This window comes from Triturus cristatus, chromosome 5_1 (assembly GCF_964204655.1).
Source record: "Triturus cristatus chromosome 5_1, aTriCri1.1, whole genome shotgun sequence".
Taxonomy (NCBI): Eukaryota; Metazoa; Chordata; class Amphibia; order Caudata; family Salamandridae; genus Triturus; species Triturus cristatus.
This window is the reverse complement of record NC_140587.1, coordinates 915,320,388-915,343,050: the sequence shown is the minus strand read 5'-3', so window position 1 is coordinate 915,343,050 and position 22,663 is coordinate 915,320,388. Positions and strand designations below refer to the sequence as shown.

The window sequence follows — 22,663 nt, the reverse complement described above, 5'->3', positions numbered from 1 at the left end:
CTCTATTTGGATAGGGTCAAATACTATTGCACAGACTTCATCATCCTGCCACATCAGTCTGCTGGAGGCTGGAAAGGCTTCTCTGTCACAGGTGACTGTCGAAGAAATAGCTGCAACAACCTGATACCACCAAGATATGGAGGAAGTCCCCTCATCTCCACTGCATGGGCCAGTTTACCTGCACTCCCTGGGTTTTCTCTGGTAGTCCGCAAGCCTAAATGCTAGGCATAGAGGTTATGTGGCAAGCATACAGGCTTTGTACTGGACACTCAGACTATGTGGTGAGCACTAAGCTATTCATGGACAATCATGATTGTGTCAATCACCCAGGCTGTGTCTATTCAGGAAGGCTGAGTAGAAGACTCACAGGCTGGGTCATGGAAACCTAGACTGTGGTGGGAACTCAGGCTGTCTGCCAGGCACTCCAGCTGATCATAGATGATTTGATCTGTGTGGTGGCCACATGGACTGCATGGTAGGCATATGAGTTCTCTATGTATGTGCATCTTATGATACTGTGGCTGGTTCCCTTTCTTTGAATGTGCAGTAGGCAGTAGGCTGTGTGGTTTGTATGAACAAGTTTGCATTTGTGTGTGACGAACGAAGGGCTCGTTCTGTGTGCAAGGCATGTAAGCAGCAGGTTCTGTTAGTGTACGGTGGGATAGTCAGATTTTGTAGCAAGTACTGAGATGGCGTGGTGTGCCTTTCGTAGTTTGGCAGGCACTAAAGGCATCTGTGAAGCTTGGGCAATACTTGGGATGTTTGGAAGTCACTGTGACAGTGCTATGGGTGCCGCTACTGTGTGGTAGGCACCATATCTATGCAGAGGACACACAGGTAATGTGGTTGTGCCTTAATTTTTGCATCCTTGATGAAACACTGGCAAAATAGCTTGTTGTTGTGGTAATAGTCTTGAATGAGATCATGGGTTACTTGTAGGGGGCTACAGCCTAATAAGTACTGTTGTCCCATGTAATTTACAGTATCGGGACCAGGTGGAAAGTTGGGCCTATCGAATGGAGCAGCATTACAAGAAGCATTGATGTATCTGGTGACAGGTCAGTTTCAATTCTACCATGGAGAAAACATGAGTGGGAAGTGGGCATGGCAGTCAATAGAGGGGACCAGTAGGATGTACTCTTACTTTTCTGCAGTGCGCCTTCTGCTTGTAAACAGGATCTACAGGACAGGAGGAATGTGGGAGTATTTAGACCACAAAAATACAAGGACTGCTTCACCATGTAGTTTTGGAAAGGAGACCTGCACAGTTATTTTACTGTTGGTTCCTAGTATTATTTGAAGTGGTGCTTGGAAATTGCAATCTATGGAGAGGCTGGTTGCAGGGTGTATGGATCCCTTTGATTGGCAGTAAAGGACCTGTCTAGTAATTTGGATACAGTGAATGTACAGGAAAAAAATGTACTTGTTTGATTAAGTCTATTAAAATGATAATAAACATGGTTTATACAAAAACAACAGTAAAAAGGGTGTTTATAACCCCACCCCTCAAAGTGGGAGGTCCTCTTTTGCCATAGCATAAGACAGAAAAGCTAGAGTCTGTCCAGAGTCTGATTATGGTGGCTTTAAGAGTGGACTAGAAGGTCAGGAACCATCATAGTGCATTTGTCTTGCACACAGTCATAATTGTGGACCTGTCGCAGCAGGACTCGAGCAACAGAGATAATATCTAGTCAGGAGTATAAAAGCACAAAGAGTATATTTCTTTTCATCTTCATTAAGAGAGCAAAAACAGCACACTTTATAAGCATTTCCATTGGCATTTTAATTTTTTTTTTTTTAAACTCTCAAAAAGGCAAACCATCACAACTTGGAGAATGTTGAACCATTTATTAGTTCAGAAGTATCTAGGTATACAAAATATTTGCTTTAGAGAATCTGTGCCGAGTCAACCACAGGTTTCAGGTGCAGACATGCCAACTCATGCGGTGCCAGTTCGTTTAAGAGGATATCCGGCACTCTCTTCTCAAGGTCTCCTGATGAAGAGCCAATATTCCACGGTGCAACAGAAGGTGAGTTTGCGGCTCGTGTGTGTTGGCGCTGCGTAGCTGATGCCCAATGTGGTTTTGTCCCCTCTACTGGACATCAGCAGTAGCCTCAGAAGCTTTTTTATGTTTTTTTGGGAGATAGGGAAGGTCTCTGATCAAGAAAGCAGCAACATTCGCAGCTTTGGTAAGGCGCAACAGTGGTTGTTGAGAATCATCAGTGGCAGAAACCAAAAAAAGTAGCAGAGATGTGGGGCCTAATTGGCCCTGTGCAGCGCAGAATGGAACTGGTCTGCTGTGGGGTTCAGACTTCAGGGATCTAGTTGCTGACTAGTATAGAATTTGTTACAAAGATACTTTGCTTCTGTAACTAGAATCTTCAGAGGGTGATACAAAGGACTTTTAAGTGAGTCTAAAAATGGTTTGGTGATCAGCATTGGGGCTTTCATGCTGGACATATGTGCTTGTAGCCCGTGGTTCTCTCAATCTCGCCAATTGCCTGGATTTGGACATTTTGCGATGTCTGAATGGCACTCTTTGGATTCCCCAAATACTTTGCATTAATTTAAGTGAGGCACCAGCGCTGTGTTAATTACATATTTTGTAGATTTAAAGAAGGGAGAAGATCTTCTCAACACTGACAAAGGCATTGAAAATGTATTAGTCGGGGCAAGGACATATTAATAGATTTAATACATCTAGATATATATCACCCTATTATTTCTGACTGCATTAAAGGGTTCTGTTGGTGCTCCAACTGACTGGGCATATTACAAAGTGCCAATTTTCTAGATTTTTGGGTCCTATTCGGAAGAATTTTAATCAACCCAGTTTTTGAACTCTATTGGGGAATTCCTGCAAGACATGAAGAAATATCTTCTTGCGCCTTTGATGATACCTCGTCTCTAATAAATGTGTGTGCTATAGCCACAAATATTAAAACTAAAGACAAATGATCTAATTAGCTTATCAAGTACCTTAGATAAATGTTTAAAAAAGCCCAGAAATATTGGAGACCCGTCTTGGAAAACAAATATCAGCACAACCAACTTGATTATAACTAGTTGGTGAATGCATCGTAGAAAATGATAAACTGTCTCTGAGCACTGTCTCTTAAAACAGTCAGATGTGACATCCTGGAGACCAAGATACTAAGACTTGGAGAGGAATAGGAATGGTCTAGTCTGGCACTCACCTTATCTGCTTTTTACTGAGCTAGAAACCGATTTACTATGTCCTAATTTTGTAGATCCCAATAATACCAAATTCACTGTAAATTCTTTGGGGGTAAATAAATGGGTTGGGTGGGGCAACAGAGGTGACAACAGTTCTTTTTGTAGTGATTTATTTATGCCAGAGAGATAATAATGGGCCTGAGAAAATTCTGGGTATTAGGATGCAGTAGATATGTTCAAATATAAGTCGGCAACTGAGCGAGAGATACAGGTGACATGATACATTTGATTATGTTTGGGCGCCCTCTCGAAACATATTATTGCACTCAAGAGACAGCTAAGTAATGTGATTACTAAACAAGCCTTTGGTTGTCCTATTACCATGCTTGTCTTCAAATACTTTTCACATCCATTGGTATGTTACCATAGATGACTGCGGTTTAAATTGACCTTAGTTTTGAACGTACAATTGACCGGGAAAGCTGTTACAAGCATTTTTGCATTTTGAATGTTACATTGCGAATTTGTCTTTATCCCTTGCCTAATAGATGAGCAGCACTACTTGTTGCATGGTGCCCTAATTTCATTGTGGTTCCTTGGGTAGCCTCAGTAAAGTATACTCATGTTTTTCTTGGATTATGTAGTATCAACTGAAAAGTGAATTCAATAAAAAGGATGCAAGGTTTTCAGGGATCAAAATGACCCCAGTTTGGACAAGCATCTATATCTTCTTGAGCTTGAACAAGGTCGGAATGAGAATGCTGCAGGCGTTGCTGGCTCACCTTAAATTTCATGGCAGATTGTGACAAAGTCACAAGTTCAGGTCGACCTTGATGGTGCACTGGCTGTATACAGGGACCAAGTTAGGCTCGCTGAAAAAAGTACCTAAGATCCTTGTTTGTGGAGTGTTGCAAGATGCGTCGTCAAGGATGTGTCGCACAGCTGTGGTTTCAAAGAGGCTGCAGTGCTATTGTACAAAGGCATGTGTAATTATCGAAGATGCCGTTGATAAAAGGCTTGCGATGTGAAGGCCTGTGGTGAGGATGCGTTGTGCAGCAGTGGTTCAGAGGAGGCTGCGAAGTGCGGTTCTTGGCCAGGGAAGTATTGCGCATCGGTAGTTCGAAGCGGAGCTGCAAGGAAATGCATCCCACTACATCGGGTCTGCCCACATGACCGCAGCTGGGCTGGAAAATCAACTTCAGGCCCATTTTCAAGAGTCCAGGACTGGGGTGGCACCACTAGGGGGCAAGAACATAAGACTTACAGCAGACCGAGACCAGGTGTTGGGTTCAAGGTAATTGGAGCCTTTTCTGTCCCTGAGGCTCTGATTGGGAGGCCAGCCAACTAGCCCTTGTAGTCACTCTGGTGGTCCCCATTTCAAGGTGCAGGTTCAGTCCTTATCATTCAAGCAACAGGGCAACAGAGTAGCAGAGGTGGACTGAAGAGTTGGGTCCGAGGTGCATTATTTATACCTGGTGCCCACTTTGAAGTAGAAAAGGTTCTGGAGGTTTCTACCTCAGAGGTGATGGAAATGCCCTACCTCCCTGCCCCGGCCCCAGCTTGGCGGGGGTCACAAAAGACTAGTGTCAAGCCCTTTGTGAGTGTGCTGAGGCAGAGTCTGTGTGATCGGCAAGTGTGATAGGTAATAGCTCCTGCCCCTCATCAAGTCAGAGATGGATCATCCTGCCAACACCTATTCCCTCTTTGTCTCACTGTCTGGGAGCAATCCACAAAGACCATCTGCCAGCCACACCTAGTCATGTGACCCAGGTTACAGGCTTCAGGCACCAAATGGTTGGAACAAGAATATGACAACTTTCTGAAAGTGGCATTTTCAGAATAGTGACTTAAAATCTGACTTTGCCATTAAAGAGGATTTTCAAATTACAATTCTTTAGACACCAAACTCAGCATTCCTACTGTCATGTAGTTCCTCACTTCCCAGTAGGAACTGCATTTTTTGGGAAACATAAACATAGGGATGATGCCAGGCTGATACCGTGCACCCACGCAGGATATGGCGTCCTAGAGACTGGCTAACCCACAGTGCCACCATATGCACCCCTAAACCTAGACAGGTAGCAAATGGTTTTGGCAACCACAGAACAAGGCAACCCTGAGTTCTCCCAGGGATCATGGTAACAGATCTAGAACCTGTTCACTCAGCCACTTGTGCTCTCTTTCTCGCAGAGAAGTATACAAGGAATACACAATGGATCGTTTTCAATATTTATTGAACCAACTTGAGTCATGTATAGAATACATGTGCTGCAATGAATAATTGACAGAAGCAGATGAAAGTGATTAGCAATATAAGAACACTGAACAGCATGAAAAATTCCACCATCTTGCTAAAACAATGTATATATGCAGGCATATCAAAAAAATGTATATATATAGAATCAAAATTGATATATATGTATATATAGGTAGATAGATAGATAGATAGATAGATAGATAGATAGATAGATAGATAGATAGATAGATAGATAGATAGATAGATAGATAGATAGATAGATAGATAGATAGATAGATAGATAGATAGATAGATAGATAGATAGATAGATAGATAGATAGATAGATAGGGTTGTATGACATAATTTCGACAGACAGAAAATCGACCTACAAATATATCGCAACAAAAATATCGATGTCAAGAATATCGACATCCTATCTACAACATGGTAAGTACAAAAATATCGAAAATTAAATATCGATGTCAAAAATATCGTTATTAAAAATATCGTTTTTCTTTTACTTTAAAAATATATGTAAAATAAACCAAATTATACTTAGAAATTAAATAAACATAATTAAATATATTGTATAATATTTAAAATGTATAATTAATATATATAATTTAATAAAACTTTAATTAAACATATACATATAATATATAATATATATACTTACTTAATAATTAATTTTAATAATAATTTCTGTAACTTATAAATTATTAAATGTTTTTTAAAATTACCAATACATCTATACACATAAAATAATAACATTAATAAATATTTAATAATTACATATAGCAAATAATAATCAATATTTTTAATGTGAATAATTTTTATTATTAATGATATATTACAATAGCAAAAATAATACAAAACATATGAAATATCAGACACAATAAAACTACTAGTCCAACTCCAACAAAAACAACACTAAGGAAAATGTTGCATACCGTAGGGGTAAAAATTACTATTCCAACTCCAAAGAGTGCAACAGTAGGGAAAGCGTTGGATAGCGTAGGGTTAAAATTACTATTCCAACTCCAGAGAGTGCAATAGTAGGGAAAGCGTTGGATAGCGTAAAGGTAAAAATTACTATTCCCACTCCAGAGAGTGCAACAGCAGGGAAAACGTTGGATAGCGTAGGGGTAAAAATTACTATTCCAACTCCAAAGAGTGCAACAGTAGGGAAAGCGTTGGATAGCGTAGGGGTAAAAATTACTATTCCAACTCCAGAGAGTGCAACAGTAGGGAAAGCGTTGGATAGCGTATGGGTACAAATTACTATTCCCACTCCAGTAAGTGAAACAGTAGGGAAAGCGCTGGATAGCGTAGGGGTAAAAATTACTATTCCAACTCCAAAGAGTGCAACAGTAGGGAAAGCGTTGGATAGCGTAGGGGTAAAAATTACTATTCCAAATCCAGAGAGTGCAATAGTAGGGAAAGCGTTGGATAGCGTAAGGGTAAAAATTACTATTCCCACTCCAGAGAGTGCAACAGTAGGGAAAGTGTTGGATAGCGTAGGGAAAAGAATTACTATTCCAACTCCAGAGAGTGCAATAGTAGGGAAAACTTTGGATAGCGTAGGAGTAAAAATTACTATTCCCACTCCAGTGAGTCCAACAGTAGGGAAAGCGTTGGATAGCGTAGGGGTCAAAATTACTATTCCCACTCCAGAGAGTGCAACAGTAGTGAAAACGCTGGATAGCGTAGGGGTACAAATTACTATTCCCACTCCAGTAAGTGAAACAGTAGTAAAAGCGCTGGATAGCGTAGGGGTAAAAATTACTATTCCCACTCCTGTAAGTGAAAGAGTAGGGAAAGCGCTGGATAGCGTAGGGGTAAAAATTACTATTCCAACTCCAGAGAGTGCAACAGTAGGAAAAGCGCTGGATAGCGTAGGGGTAAAAATTACTATTCCAACTCCAGAGAGTGCAACAGTAGGGAAAGCGTTGGATAGCGTAGGGGTACAAATGACTATTCCCACTCCAGTAAGTGAAACAGTAGGGAAAGCACTGGATAGCGTAGGGGTAAAAATTACTATTCCAACTCCAAAGAGTGCAACAGTAGGGAAAGCGTTGGATAGCGTAGGGGTAAAAATTACTATTCCAACTCCAGAGAGTGCAATAGTAGGGAAAGCGTTGGATAGCGTAAGGGTGAAAATTACTATTCCCACTCCAGTGAGTCCAACAGAAGGGAAAGCGTTGGATAGTGTAGGAGTAAAAATTACTATTCCCACTCCAGAGTGTGCAACAGTAGTGAAAACGCTGGATAGCGTAGGGGTACAAATTACTATTCCCACTCCAGTAAGTGAAACAGTAGGGAAAGCGCTGGATAGCGTAGGGTTAAAAATTACTATTCCAACTCCAGATAGTAAAACAGTTGGGAAAGCACTGGGTAGCATAGGGATTCTATAAACATAATAACCAATTAAATAATTAGTTATAAAAAAATAGCATATTAATAATTAATTTACAAAATATGTATTATTAAATACCAATTATTTAAAATAAATATTTATATAAATAACTTTAAATTACATCCCACACTATTCCCCCTTTAACACACAACACACTACACATACAAAATACACAATACATTTAAATATCAGTTTATCTATTATTTACAATTAATAATACATTCTTTATAATTAATATACTTATTATTTACAAATTTATACATATTAACTACCAAATTACAATTATTCACAAATTAATTATTAATTATCAATACATTAATTAGCAATAACAACAAATTACATGAAATAATACATTATTTATATTTACTATATTTAACGTACTAATAACAATTAATTACCAATTAATAATTAATTAACAATTAATTATTATTAATTACAAATAAATACAAATTATCAGTAATTATTTGAATTTAATTACATCCCACCCTATTCCCCTTTAAACCCACAACCCACTACACATAAAAATTCACATAATTAATTAGTAATTAACAATTAATTAATTAACAATACCAATAAATAAATATTAATATTAAACTAATTATAACTTATATAATTAACCAATTAATAAAATTAATTTACAATTAATAATTAATTAACAATTAATTAATCAATTAATATATTTAATTAACAATTAGTAATTAATTAACAATTAATTAATCATAAATACCAATTAAACAATACATATTAATTAATTAATTATAATTAAATTACTTCCCACCTATTCCCCTATAAACCCACAACCCGCTCTGATACTAAAACGCTAAATTATATTTTAAATAATTATTAATCTCTAAACATTTATTTTTAAATGTATTAAAATACATTACAATAATCTTTAACATACAAATAAAATACATATTAAAATACATTACACTAATAAAATATCGATATTCTTGACATCAAAATGTTTGATTACGATATTACTTACATCTATATTAATGACTTCGATATTGTTAACTTCGATAATACTTACCTTGGGGTCGATATTCTGTCCATCGATATTCTTGACTTCGATATTCTTTACCTACGATATTTACAACTCGATATACTTGTAGGTCGAAATTTAAAACTCGATATTTAGACTGCTCACCAGATAGATAGATAGATAGAGTACTCCTACTATGTTTTTTCTAACCTAGATGCCTAAGGCGTATGTATGTGTTCTATAACACAGAAAAAGAGGGCCTGAGGAGGTTTAAAGACCTGCAGGGGCCAACTCCCCAAATAACAATATCACAAAACACAGCAAGGCCTCCTCGGTCTACATGGAGAGATAAGAGATGAAAGAATCTGGGATATTCCTTTTACAGGACGGTTCCCTTCACCTACCCGGAGGTGGCATGCTTCATTATAGGGAAACCTCCTCACATTGCAACCTAGTTGCGATGTGGGCTACAACCCCCCTCTCTAAGAGGGAGGAGCTCATGGATGATTTCAGTGCGTTCAAAAGAGGTTTCCTAAAACCAATGATGTAGGCAGAGTGTGGTGAGGACTAATAAAAATGAATGCAGTTTTCACTACACAATATAGAATATACACAAACCCCTCTCTTTCAATGTATTGATCTTTTCAAGTCCTGATATGTAGTCACTGGTAAATTAAACAAATTTGGCCACATATTGACAGTGACTTAGAATCTTTTACGATAAATCTGTCAGTACACGGTTCTTACTGTTTTACTGTGCCTACGGTCTACACGATTTCACCATATGTCAGGTTGATTCACGCTTTTGGGTTCTTCACACAATACCCCATTAAGTATATAATTTCCTCATTGTCCTGTACCCCTTCTTGAACGCTGTTACAATCAAACTTTCTTGCACCTTGGATGTATGTTCTGATGTCAGACTGTCTGTTCTATGCAACAAATGAATCTACAGTTTGACACTTTCTAAAAGTCTATAGAATGATTTTCTTACGTTTCTTCATTTATAGGATCCATAGTTTCCCGTGAGTTAGTGGAGAGTTAGAATCACGCTATATGTGTTTTTTTCAATATTCCTTTGCAGATAATACAGCCACCAGTTGAGCCATGTGAGGGCGAAGACTCACTTCAAACACTTGTGGAGTACCTCATGTTTAAAGGTTGAGAACCGTGGTGTGATATTCACATAACTGTTTTTCTCTTTGTTCTTTCTCACCCTTTACTTTTGGTCCTGACGAAAGCTGTTGCACCTTTGCGGAGGGCACTAGGCAGAAACTTGTTCACCCACACACATCTATGACAGGTTGAATTCCCTCCTCTCATACCATTTAGTTTTTATTCCTGACCTATGAAGGCCCCAATAAAACTTTCTGGCCTACCCTAGAGTTTGTTTTATCTCACACACCTCCCTCTTCTGTTAGTCCTCATCACACTCTGCCTACATCATTGGTTTTAGGAAACCTCCTTTGAACACATTGAAAACATCCCTGAGCTCCTTACTCTCTGAGAGGTGGTTGTAGCCCACATCGCAACTAGGTTGTGATGTAAGGAGGTTTCCCTAAAATGAAGCATGCCACCTACGGGTGGGTGAGGGGAACCGCCTTGTAAAAGGGATATCCCAGATATTTTCATCTCCTATCTTTCCGTATAGACCTAGGTGGCCTTGCTGTGTTTTGTGAATGTATGAGTTCAGCCAAGAATCCCCCTCGGATGATCCAACCTTATTACCTGAAGGAAAAGAATGTAGGTCCCCGCCGTGGTCATGAGTTGGACACCCCTCGAAGAGGGATTTGCAAGCAGCTGGGCTGAGGTTTCAGCGAGTAGTAGCCTCACAAATGACAGCAAGTGCTCCTCTTGCTCACACCCGGAAATGATTATTTATTTATTTCAGACCTTAGTCGGGCTGACATTGTTATGATCTACAGATAGCTCAGTCATCTTATGGATGAAAAAAAGCTAACAACATTTGCACAATGGTTATTGAGGCCTTGTGCGTAGTTTTGAAGGTGTCATGACAATGTTCCTACAACGTGGAATTCATAAGCAATGTAGATGCAGAGAAACTAATCCTGCATTGTCAAGCACCTAAATGTGTGTCAAAAGTGATTATGTGAAAGAGAAGGCAGCTCAGGAAATGTGCAGAAAGTAAAATGGCAGTGTTTCTCCCTGGGCTTAACTAAGACACAAGACACCCGCTCCTCAAACATAAGTCGCCTAATAAGCTGTCAAATAATAAGACAGCCATGATACAATAATGTCACGCTGAATGCATATAAAAGTGATTATAAAAACCAAGCTCAGAAAACGGCGAACACTCAGTTTGAAAGCTAAAGCACGGAGAAAGACAGTATTAAAAATATAAAAATATAAAAGTTAATAAAAATCAAATTTAAAATTAATTTAAGATGTTAAAACCAGGTCAAATCAAAAGTTCACACCAAATGGAATAGTCATTTTTTATGTGTTCCGAGTGGTAGATGAGACATTTTTGTTCCCAGCAACCACAGATGATGAGGCATACCTTGTAGCAGGTTTATGGAACAAACGTCTTCCCATCCAGCCCCCACAGCAGCTGCTGAGGGAGTGACCAAGGCCAGTACAGAATCTGCCAAACCAGAGCCAAGATCCGATTCACGAGGAGCAGAAGCATTCCAGGAGGGTTCATAAAATGGGGTCAGAAGCAATGCAATACACAGCGGACAGCGATACAAATGGGCCTTTAAGGGGACCACTAATACATGTATGTCCGAAGACTCAACCAATTGCATTCCTAGGCACAAGTCCAAGGCACACTCCAAAGTGCACAGCAGACAGCTGAATACAGGCTGTATGCAGTGTAGCCAAACGGGCTGGAATTATAAGAACCAGTGCTCATTTAGTTCCTGAAGTAAAGGTAGAACAAAGCACTATAACATGTGTTCATGGCACAGCAGCACATGTGTTAGTGCCTGTTCCATTTGTTCTTGAAATTGGACTTTTATTGTGGAGCAAAAAAATTAAAATCACAGTCCCGTCAATCAGGAGAAGGACAAGCGAAGATCCTCAAAGACGCTTCGGAGCACGGAAAATGTAAAAGATGGAATGACTTCGAAAACTGCCTGGAAGGTGCTCACCAACCCAGAGCCAATGTGTTTAAAAAAGTGTGCTATTCCTGTTGTATCAGATAAATTAAAAATGCCGTGCACCCGCTCTCCAAAATGTAGTGGGAAGGCAGGGCAGAGTAGCCACTGTATTCCTGAAGAGGACCTTGCAACTTGGAGGTCAAACACCTCTTTCACAGATGTTAAGGCCACATCTTTTTGAAACAATAAGGCTTTCAGCTTGCTCAGGGCGTCAATGTGTATGTTTGAAAGGTTTATTGAAGGCCAAAGCATTGCTTCCCTAACTGTACTGGCAGATTGCCCTGTATGTGCAGATGTGCAGCTAGGATTAAACCCATCCTGCAATCAGTGTTTGGTAATATTCTATCCCCCACTCCATGAATGTGAGTATATGGAATGTTTTGTGCATCCAACTTGTAGGAGTACTTGAGTAGAAAGCCTTTCGGCAAATAGATGTTATTGAGAGCAGCAGTGACAGCCAGAGGCGCAACTAGAGACAAATTTCGGGGGGGGGGCTAAGAAAAAATTTCGGGGGGGGCTGAATCTTTTAAGCCATAGGCAGAGTGGAGCTGCAGGGGCTCTTAGAAGGGGTGAAACAAAAGCGAGGCCTCATTAACATGCAAATTGTCTTTTAAAGACCTGTGAAGTGCTCGGGTGCGGCTGTGTGCGTGCCCGGGAAGCTGTCTTATCCCGGGCTGCCACACGCGACGGGGGGGGGGGGCTGAAGCCCTGTGAGTCCAATGGGTGTTGCGCGCCTGGTGACAGCCACCATTATGTCTCTATCTGTCATCATACTTGAAGCAGTGAATGCAGCGAACGCAGCAGTGCAAATTGTTGCTTTTGCGGCTTCATTAGCCATGGAATTACCTGCAACATGTACACCAGCATGCTGATGACTCAATGTGTGTATTACATGAGTCTGTGGCAAGCACTCTTTCAGGTGGGCAACCTGTTCCCAAACCATCTGGGGCTTTATTGTGCATCCCTTTTGGTCCCTGAATCCGTTCTGGCTCCAGTAATATAGATACTCATTATAAGACTGGACAAAGTGAAACAAATTGCACACTATAAGTGTGGGGAATCCTGAATCTGTATTTTCCAGTGCCAGTATTAGAGCCCTAAATTCGACCAGATGCTCATTGCGCTATTGTGAAAGGACATATGCATGTGATTCTCATTTGGAATATATTTGCTACGCTGATCAATACGCAGAAGAGAAGGCAACTTAGGAAACGTGTATATAGTAAAATGGCAACATTTCTCCCCAGGCCTAACTAAGACACATGAAACTTTCTGTTCCCAATTGAAAGTTATCACTCATTACATGTGATAAGTTAACCCAATGTTATCCCATGGGAGAGAATGGTCTTGCAGTAGTGAAAAACAAATCTAAGAGTTTTCACTACAAGCACATGAAAAACTTAACAGTACATGTCCACCTTTTTCAATACAATGCAAACTGCTTTATGGCCTATCCACCCTACGGTTGACTTATATGTATTAAAATTTAAGTTGTAGGCCCTGTAAAAGATTTATTTTGTCAAGTGAAAATGGCAGTGTAAAATTACGCATACAGGCTGCATTGGCTGGCATGATACATATTTAAAGGCTACTTAAGTGGGTGGCACAATTAGTGCTACAGATCCACTAGCAGCATTTAATTTAAAGGCCCTGGGTACATGTAGTACCACTTCACTAGAGACTTACAATAAATTAAATGTGCCAATTGGATGTCAGCCAATTTCACCATGTATAAAGGAGAGAGCACATGCACTTTAGCACTGGTTAGCAGTGGTAAAATGCACAGACCACTAAGGCCAACAAAACGAAATCAGCAAACAAGTAAGACAAAATGTTTTGGGGAAGACCACCCCAAGACTGACAGGTCTAACAATCCTTCAGTCATGAAGTCTGTTTTTTAACTAGAAAAGATTTTCATGAGACTTTGGTATCACCCAAAGAGCTTGGGTCATAAACTGGCAGAGCATCATCTCTGCTTCTATGCATACCTTCATTGTGGAAAGAACTTGATCATCTGTGGGCAGAAGATCAATTTTCCTCCTACCAACACCTTCACCTCTGGAATATCCTGTCATACAACCTTGTCCACCCTTCCTTCATTCCACAACTTGCCACCAGTCAATCAAACAGCTGACCTGGATTTCTTCACTACTTTCCCCCTCAGGACAAAGTTTGGCTTCATATTTTCTCACACCATGAGCAACTTGACTTGCACTATGCACGCTACCTGGAAGGCTGTTTGCTTCAGACAATGCAATCTATAAAGACAAAAGTTATCACAGACTTGATTACATGCACTCTCTCATAAACAGCCCTTTCTCAGCAACACATAAACCTCACCTTACCAGCATTACATTGAGGCACACTGTATTTTCATAAACAGTACTCCCATGCATTTCTTCAATGCTTGAGACGGAGTAATACCCACCATAGAATGAAGGGCGAAGCTATAAGAATGCAGGATCTTCCTTAAAACCTCCTGAACTAACAACAGCTTTGCCAAAGCCAATCTGATGCCCTAAACTGGGGTGGCATGGTGAGAAAAAGAACAATGGATTTAATCCGGATCTATTGACTGGGGGTGAATGTTTGATTGGCTTTGCATTCCGTCCATCATCTGTGTCTCCTTTGCTTTCTCATGCTAGATGCGCCGGTTCTGCCCAGACGTGGGTCCCAGGCTCACTGTGCCACTGGATTCAAGCTAGCCTGGCTGATGAGGGGTGATGCCCGGAAACTGGTCCCAGGATGCTTGTTTCCGGTACAGAGAGGACCTGGTTTGGGAGTTTGGAATGGACTGTTCCCATGAGGCATAGGGTGAAGACTGATTTGCATATGGCTGGGTCTAAACTGGGGTGGCATGGAAAAGAACAATGGATTTAACCTTGATATATTGACTGGGGGTGAATGTTTGATTTGCTCTGCATTCTGTCCATCATCTGTGTGTCTTTTGCTTTTCATCAATCATTCTACTTACCCTCCCGACTGAACCATTTGTTAAAAAGTGCAATGTAATGTAATGATCTACCTCAGAAACACAATTGCTCCTTTTCGTGTCTGTTTGTTTCATGAATTAAATCTCAATCCACTTTGATCTGTTAGTGATTAACACTACAGCAAAAACACAAACACCCCCTTAAAACCATAAAACAATTTTTTTTAAAATAGCTTTTTTCACCCATTCTCTAGACACTATAAACTATACTGAAACCATAGAAGTCACTCTCATGATCAAACTCTTATCCACATTTTTGCAAATCTTGCATCTCTGATCATTGCACTCCACATACCTATCCATCTGTGGCCAAAAACCGATTCCCCACACTATTTAATTGTCTATAGTCATGCCTACATGGGCTACATGAATCCAATCCACTAGTTTGGATCCCAAACCTATGGCTTGAGCTACTTCTCAACTCTCAACTGAATACTATTTTCAATTAACAGCTCAACTGCAATCTTTTCAAAAACTGCACATCTCCTCTCAGGCTTCTCTCTCTATGTCATTCTTCTCTCCCAAACACCATATCCATTTAAAATATGCAGTCAAAAGCATTTCCATTGACCGTCTGTGACACAATCCTTTCGTCAACCTCTATGAATGCCATCGAACACTCCATTTCTTCATCGTCTGTGGCACCAGTGCCATCATCTTCAATTGGAAGTCTTTGAACAACAATCAGTCCTTTTGTTATGTATCCCTGGAACATGCTCAATCACACAATTGTACTCCAACAGCTTAGTTTCCAACCTGGCCAATCTGGCAGTCATTCTACTACAACAAGTTCCTCTTCTGCTCAAGATGTACAAGAGCAGATTGTGGTCAGTCCTTAGTACAAAATGAGTGGCCCATAAGTATGATGTAAATTTCTTTAGATACAAGCAAGCATTTCCTTTTCAATTACTGAGTATTGTCGTTTAGCTTCTCTTAGTTTATGAAAGCATCAGTTTGATCCTCCCCATAATGCTTTTGAATTAAAACAGCACCCAGCCCATAATCACTTGCATCCACAGTCACCCAGACAGGAAAACCTGGTATATTCACAGCTTCATTAATGGCACATTCAACAACTCTTTCCAAATCTTTCTAAAAGTACAACCTTGTTCTTTATCCCATTGGAAGTCCACCCTTTTCTTTAATAATCATAACAGGGGTTCTGCCATAGCATCAAATTTGGAAATACATTTTGAGTCAAACTCACAATGCTGTAAAAAGGACATAATTTGCTCTCTGTCTTTTGGTTCTTCTGCAGTCCTAGATAATCCTGTCCTAAGCTTTATCCCACACTCAGTAATCACATGTCCCAACCAGTCAATCTGCTTCTGTCCTAAAGCACTTTTGTCCAATCTTACATGATAGCAACTTCTGTGCAGAGTTTGCAAAATCCGATTTAAAGTCCTGGTGTGCTCCTCTACATCATTCCCAAAGACAAGAATGACATCCAGGAAGGCCAGGATTCAATTCATAACCTGAAATAATCACCCGATGATATGCTGGAATACAGCGTCTGCCGATGCCAAGCCAAATTACATGTTCTTGTACTCTTGTATCTGACACAGTGAGATGATGTGAAGAAGAAGACAACAACACCTGAAAATATGCAGAGCGTAGATCAGGTTTGAACAACCTCATCCTCTTAGGTCGGGAATGAGTGTCAAATCAACTAGCTTGATTTTCAGAACTCATACCCATACAAGTTCAAAGCAGCTTTATTCGGAATAAAATATACATCCATAAAAGCATTCTAAAACAAACCATGATTGAGTTGATCCAAAGTACAATATGTAAATTTTAAAAGTTCAAACAATTTCCCTTAGTATTTACAAAGCAACCACATAATCAGTAATCAAGATAAGCGGGGGACAAGTTACAAAAGATGAATTTACTACTTTTCTTAAAACCCTATTAGATACATACCCATACATGTCCTTACTTCATTATTTTTCTTTCTGACTATTACAGCTGGAAACAATCACAATGAGCAACCAACTTCTTCAGTCACTCCCTCAAATGCTTTGGACTATGAAATACCTTGGTTTATCCCTCTCTGACACTGAGAGGTACGTGCCTCATGTTATGTTTAGCAGGAACAGTGACATCTTGTAATCTGATTTGTATTTCAATTCATTCAATTTACCCAAATCCTATACAAACATTGCCCTGTTTCTTTGCAGCATCCAACACAGAATCACACCCACAGGATTCCTACAATGTTTCTGAGACAATGGAGGTTCACCATTCAGCTGTACAACCTATGCAAGCTTATTTGGGACTGAGCAAATATGATCAACATTTCCACTGGATCTCACTTGAAATGACAGCACTTGCTGCTTTCCACCAGGCAGCAATAACCTACCCAACATACACTGATAGAGCCATGGCAGAATATTCTTCCCCTTGTATGCAACATACACCTACCCTTGAATTACTGATCCTTTAAAATTGCTGAGTGTCTCAAAAAAAGCCTAATAAGTCTAAGTGCCCTGTTATTGTTCAGCACTAACATCCGGTTCTTGTAACACTTTGTTCCACCAACAATTAATTTACATGCCATCACAAATAATTGTGAGTCCATCGTCAAGCTAAATTGGTCACCTCTAATGATCGCAGTCTCAATTGGATCACTGTATATCTATCTTCCCGAACCATTACCATTGAATACTGAACTCTGAATGCTATACTGCATTCTGTAGATCTTTCTGATCTTATAAAGCTGAATCAACATTGGATCTTTTTATAGTTCTCATGCACGCTCTGGCAAAGTATCCAAGACCAAGAGTCCCGCACAAACTGCATGTTCTTTTAACTTCTGTACAAAATTTGAAAGATGCCACATATTGGTTACATCCATATTTGTAACAACTGCTTGTGTATGTATTTAAAGGTATAACTCAAGTGTTGTCACTTTCATTGGCCGAAGAGATCTTGTTGATATGTTGTGGGATGCTGGCAAGACATTACAAATCTTTCAGCTTTTTTGCTGAAGTTTTGCCTCTTCTTGCAAAGATTCAATGTTATTCGCTAATTTTATAGCTTTAGATAAAAACTGTTTTGCGGAAGACAGTAATTTTTCCTGAATGTTTTTGTTGTAGCAATGTGCAACTAATTGGTGTTGGAACAAATGATCAAAACTGTTTTTTAATTTTTAAGATGCTGTCACTATTCTCAAAGAGGTGACACAGGAGTCAGTGTTTTCACGAGCTCATTATTTCATAGTGAGAAAGCAAAATCTTCTGAATTTTCTTTTTTTTTTAGTAATGTCACTCTGACCATAAAACTGCCTACTGATACTCATCTGGGTGCATATTAACAAGGGCTGGCGATAAACTTATCACCGCTTTAGCATCCGTTTTCGGGCGAAAAGCGGCAATAACTTTATCGCTTCATCAGCAAGGACACGCCAGCGCGTGTTTTGCATACTTAGCGCCCGTTCCCAGCACGACTAACTTTGCATCGCTAATGAGATGCAAAGTAGGTGTGCCTCAAAAAAGCTCCATGGATAAATATCGTGAAGGCAGCTTCGTGATATTTACAACAATGGCCCGGCCGGCGTAGCGTTGTACAAAATCACGCTAGCTGGCCATTATCGCTGGATTTGAACGTCTGGTAAAATCCAGACTTATGTATCCATAACGTTGGGGGTGGATTATGGTGATACGACCACAGAGTCGTATCACCAAGGCTATCGCTGTTTTGAGTGCAACATCACTGGTTTTCCAGCAATGTTGGCCCATTTCCCTGGATATCACTGGAATATTATCGCCCTGGAGTAACGATATGTTGTTAATAACACGCTAACCGGGCAATAAATTCCAGCGATAGACGGAGATAAATATAAAAGCGCTAAGCGCGCTTTGTGATAATTATCGCAGTCTGTTGCTGATATGCCCCTTAGTTTTTAACCTTCCTGAGACATACAAGATGCTAAAAAAAACTGCCCCACTATTGCCGAGTACTTACTTCTTTCTGCTTGGTAACTTATACCATCAATTGCACATTAGTAAATATTAATAGACCTGAATCGTTCCTTTCAGTAAAAGGGAGATTTCACAGGAGACTTCAGGAAAGCCAGAGGAGTGTGGACAGATTTCAAACCAGCCACATGGATGGAGTTCACCAGCTAAGACAACTGAATGGTAATGAAGAATGATGGAAGATCTGCTAAAATGGCAGGTAGACATAAGGATTCACCAGTCCACAGCCATAGTCCAAAATTGGAAACTATCACCAAGAAAGAAAGCAGATGAAACTTTAAAAGATGTGTAGGGAAACCTAATAGTCAATATTATTTTTGACGGTGCGTGCATCACTGTGTTATGCTGCTCAAATAATCAGGGACAAATTTAACTTGAAGGATTTGCTCATCACTGTTTCAAAGGAGGTGTCAGTCCAAAAGAACCTTGTAGAGAAGAACAGAGAATACAACAGACAGCCAGGGCAAAAATCTGTATCCCAAAGGATACAATGAGTCACAAAGAAATAAAATATCCAAGTAAAAAGTGACTCAAACAGATGGATTTACCAAAGAACAAATATATATCTATAGATATATATATCTATAACTCGCAGTGACTGGTCCACACCTTGGTAAAAGAAGGCTGCCTGGTAACCATACCCCTGAAAAAGCTTGAAGCATGGTGGAGCAAGAGATGTCAGCTCAGCTGAAGGCTGTTTCGAGCGGTGGTGAGGCACACTTCGTGATCATCGCTGTGAGAATGTTACCAGGCATGTGCAGCTGTCGACATAACTGGTGAGTCAAACCAACACGAGCGAATGAAGAAGGCCAGCATCCAATGACAAGCTTAATTAATCACGGCACAAGCCACAGTGTAAGAGTACCACAGACGGTCCAGAAAAGCAGGCAAAACACTGCAACAAATACGACTGCCAACAACAGTGCAGGTTCAAGGAAAGAGTGGGGTGATACAAGTACAAAGTGTATATGCCTTTATTTTGGAGACTGTGGGCAACACTACCTCAGCCAGCTCCTCAGCAATTGGCGCCTGTAGAAACCTCTAGTTCAACTTTGCACCACATTCCAGTTAAACATCGTAAAACACGATTTGAGATAGAAGCACAAGAGACAGGGGAAATCAAAGGAAGACGCAAAACTAAATCTCCAAAGTCACAACGCAGTAAGATTACAGAGGGAACAGATTAGCAACATGGGGCGCGGCTGTGTGCTGTCTTCATACATACACAAATGTGTGCCAATCAGTGGAAAGTTTACATCACCTAGGCGCCCTGACCCCTTATTTACTCCAAATAAGCCAATCCACTGTGCCCTGTGTCACACCGGCAGTAGAACCCTCACCCACACAGGGTGGCATGCCTCATCATAAGGTTCCCCTTTCTACCACTGAGCGGCCAGTCTGTGTAGGAGCTTGCACACCACAGCCCACTCCATTGAGGTTCCACTCCAGTACTGTGCTTGAAATGGTTGTCACCCAGTTGTTCTAATCGCTGCTATTGGTATACCCTAGTTTAGGAAGAAAAAGTGATTTTCGTCTTTTGCTGTTTCTGTAAGACATTGTTTTTGGTTTTTACAAGGTAGGAGAAAGTAAACTAAAACAGCCTCCCCTCACAACTGTACATATAGAGCTTCTGCAGGGAGGATGGGTGACAGTCTGATTTAATTCCTCTCTCTCTTCTCTCATGGCACAGATGTGTGGTACCATTACAAGCCACATATGAGGTCTAGAGTGAGAATGACTACCATTTAGAAAAGGAAACAAGGGCAAAGGAAGTGGACTCTCTGAACTAGGTCCTCCATTTTAGTCGTAACGATTATGGCAACGCCCTAAATAGGCTACTGACTATACATATACTTGTAATGTTAAACACGTTTGAAATCCTAACTGGTCAACTAAACTTCACTTTTTCTACTCGCTCCCACTTCTCATCTCTTGACTATGTCCTGGTCTCAGACCCCATAGGGAAGTTTTTCACGCAATTTACGATCAACTTCTATGCTTTTAGTGATCATGTTGCAATCACGTTTCTTATTCCATCTTTACCAAAAAAGTAACATCCTGTTCATCATCATATTAAACCAGTGATTGCAAGGGAAAATGGGATTGTTCTGAAGTAGGAAAGAGTCGATGCTGTGAAGTTTGTGGGGAATATAGTTTCCAAATGAGCATCAGATATAATGATCTGTTTAGACCCAATGATTGATGATGGCATAACTACAGCATTTGAGCGAATTCTATTGGAAATTAAAAATAATTTATTACATTCCATATGTAATGGGCATCATAAGGGTCCTATTTGGTTTGATGAAGAATGTGTGAAATCACTTAAGAACCTTCATATGGCTTTAAAGACAAAACGTAGAGACGAATATTTGGTCAAGCCCTTACGCCAGCTATACAAGAAAGCTAAGTTATCAAGGATAAAAATTCTAAAAGAGGACTGGTGGGAAAGATGGCAAAGGGCCACTGTATTAAATAGATCACAGTCTTTCTGGACACTGATCAATGCACCGTTTCTAAAAGATGAGCGAAGAATGACAACAGATACTCACGTGGAGCAGGGGGCATGGTTGCACATTTTGAAGGCCTGTTTGGTAACACTCAGGAGGTGACTGTTCAACCCACCCTTTAAGATTATCTGGTTCAGGAGACAGTGTCCTGTTTAATTTGGAAGAAATAAAACACGCTCTTAATCAGTGTAAAAGAGTGAAGGCACCTGGACCTGATGGTGTCCCAATTGATTTTTTTCCTAGACAAGCAAGATCTTTGGGCACCACTTCTGACAAATGTTTTCAACAAAATTGCCCGAACAGGTGTGCCGTCTTTATGGAAGACGACTATAAGTGTACCTATCTATAAAAAGGGGGATAAAACAGTTCCAAAAAATTATAGGCCCATATCTTTATTAGATTTAACTGCTAAACCAATTGGCCAGTTACTTTTAAACAGGCTTGAGGAATGGGCCTTGGAAAAGAACATCATATTCCCATGCAAATATGGTTTCAGAAAAGGAAAGGGCACAGTGGACCAGTGCTTGAACTTAAATATAATAATAGCTAAATATACGGCAGATAAGAATGGTCATTTATACCGTGACCTGTATGCCGGAGCAACTGCCTGTGTCTGCTTTGGCAAGGGAGGAGAATGCACAAGACACTTTAAAATTACCTGGAGCGTGAGGCAGGGGTGCGTCCTTGTGCCCTTGTTATTTGTCCTTTACACTAACGCCGTAGAATCTGCACTGCTAGGCCCACTACAGACGACCCTCACATTAACTCACTCCCAGTACCGATACTCCTCTTTGTGGATGACGCGATGATCTTGGCGCGTACTGGTAACGCACTACGTCGACTCACAGAGGAGTATGGGAAATTCATGAATAATCTGGACTTGCAAATTAATTATTCTAAGTCTTTCGTTCTTGTTGCAGGCCCAAAACAGCAGAAACTAATTTATATTGATGGGCTGAAGTTAGACGTCATGGACTCTTTTAACTATTTAGGGATCATGTTTGATAGCGATAATAATTGGAGAAGTATGGTCTCTGATAGGGGACTACTGATGGAAAAAAACAGTGGGGTCCTTTTTAAATTTGTGAAAAAGCTCGTGACTCAACCTATTGAAGTGATAAAAAAGGTTTATGAAGCGAAAACTGTATCTGCTGCCACTTATGGGGCAGCTGTTTGGAGCATCTCTGACTCCTCTAAATTGCAGCGTATAGAAGATGCCTTTTTGGAAAGTTTAGTTTCCCTG

At 40.1% G+C, this 22,663-nt stretch overlaps 1 protein-coding gene across 1 annotated transcript in view; it reads right to left on the bottom strand.

Moving 5' to 3' along the window:
• Positions 1–22,663, bottom strand: part of LOC146831595 (voltage-gated potassium channel regulatory subunit KCNG2-like) — a 1,031,696-nt gene that overhangs the window by 948,108 nt on the left and 60,925 nt on the right. The gene's annotated exons all lie outside the window — the stretch shown is intronic.